The sequence below is a fragment of the Capsicum annuum genome, chromosome 3 (genome assembly GCF_002878395.1).
Source record: "Capsicum annuum cultivar UCD-10X-F1 chromosome 3, UCD10Xv1.1, whole genome shotgun sequence".
Classification (NCBI taxonomy): domain Eukaryota; kingdom Viridiplantae; phylum Streptophyta; class Magnoliopsida; order Solanales; family Solanaceae; genus Capsicum; species Capsicum annuum.
The window spans coordinates 176,602,036-176,604,026 of record NC_061113.1 but is presented as its reverse complement, the minus strand read 5'-3'; the positions used below and the strand labels follow the sequence as shown (position 1 = coordinate 176,604,026).

General features: G+C 37.4%; 1 non-coding gene across 1 annotated transcript; it reads left to right on the top strand.

Moving 5' to 3' along the window:
- The first annotated feature begins 1,071 nt into the window (after positions 1–1,071).
- Positions 1,072–1,178, top strand: LOC124897529. The gene has a single exon (XR_007054241.1). It is a non-coding gene; the product is annotated as a small nucleolar RNA R71 (small nucleolar RNA).
- Positions 1,179–1,991: the final 813 nt, after the last annotated feature.

Here is a 1,991-nt window from a genome sequence, read left to right as displayed (position 1 = left end):
ACTTTGTAGAATGTCAACAAGAGAAAGATTCACTTGAACCTGCTTCAGAAGATCTAAGAACTTTTTATAACTCACCTCCTCTTGATACTTCCTTTCCCTTTAAGAAAAGGGTAAGGGGAGAGTCTTCTTGTCCACATGAATTTCATCACTTACCCACTTTTTCTTTGATTTCTTTCTCTGCATTGTCTTTGGTATTGTCATCAATAATTTTGGGACTAACTGGCTCCTGAGCTGTCTCCTTAGTTTGCAGCCCACTCCTTGTTGTGACCATATTTACCTACTTGGGATTTATCTCTGTATCTCTAGATAATGATCTTTGAGGTCTTGTATTTTGTGGCTCTATAATTTGACTCAACTGCAACCCTAAATTTCTCATAAACAATTGTTGACTCTTTAAATCAGCTATAAATTGTGTCTGTTGAATTTTTAATTTTAGTTGCAAATTGTACTTGTTGAGCCATAAATTGCTTTATCAATTCCTCCATATTGCTAGATTTAGTAGTCTCCTGAGTATTCTGAGTTGGATGTGGATTTGGTTACACTTTTTCCTTGCACTGATTTGCATTCTGCACCTGATTTCCACCCCATGAGAAATTGGGATGGTTCCTCTAGTTGGGATTATAAGTATACCAAAATTTTATTGTCCCTACCGATTTACATTCCCCACATAATTGATAGAATCCGGGTTAGCCTTGCAAGCATCAGCTATATGCTTACCACTTCCGCAAACCTCACACTAAGAATTTGCCTATTGGACTATATTTGTTGTAGCTGCTGGTTGAGTAACACCCAACTTTATGTTATTAAGCGGAGTAATTATATGATTTTGCATGGCTACAATCTATGCCTATAATATAGTGAACTGATCTATATCCAATATCCCTGTAACCTTTTTAGGAGTACTTCTAGAGTCTACCTGCCAGTCAGGGTTCCCTTATGAAATCCGATTAAACAGTGTGTACAATTCTTCATGTCTTCTCAAGAGCCTGTCCACCTGCTATTGAATCCAAGAGAATCTTTGTATTTGACTCAAGGCTTTCTATAAATGTGTGAACCAAGACATCATTTGATTGACGGTGATGAGGACAGTTTCTGAGCATGCTTTTAAATCTCTCTCATGCTTGGTAGATATTTTCTCCATCTTTTTGTCTGAAACTCAAGATCTCACTCCTCAAATGTGCAGTCTTCTGTGATGGAAAGAATTGAATTAGGAACTTTCGAGCGCAATCTTCCCATAAAGTGATAGAGGGTATTGGTTCAGCATGTAACCACCTCTTTGCTTTCCCTATTAAAGAAAAAGGGTAGAGCGTTAATCTGACGTACAGAAATATATGTATCACTTATTTCCAGGAAGGTCTATATGTTTTTCTATGGATCTTTGTGTGAAAGGCTATGGTATTGCCCCGCTAAGTTCAACAGTTACACCATATTCTTCTTCAGTTCAAATCAACCTCCTGGCTCAGGTTTTCGAATATTGTTAGTCACATGATTAGTAAGTGGGATTGCCACCTCACGAAAAGGTCTTGCAGCTAGTTATCAGGAATAACTGGGATAACTAGAGCTGGAACATTTTTGGCATTTGGATCAATGGGAGCATTGGGATCAAGAACATTCGGATCTTGTATTTTAGCCATTTGACCCTGTTGAGTGAAATATTAAACTCTTCGCCTTTGTTGAAAGATTTGCTCTGGTTCTGCAAAAGGCTCTACTTGTTCTTTATCTCTCGCCAATCCTAGATTCAGCTAAACCTGCAAAAATTTCACCGCTAAGATCAAGTTGTTAACACCTACACTTAATATCAAAAACCAAAAATTTAGCAATTTACTAATTATATTAGATCCTCCGCAACAATGCAAAAAACTTGTTGCAACTCAGACTCATACGCAAGTACACATGATCATTCAAGTAATATAGTGATTTAGACGATCAGATATCGTTCCCAGGAGGACTAAACAACTAGAGATTTAACCAACTTTTAGTTTCAGACAATG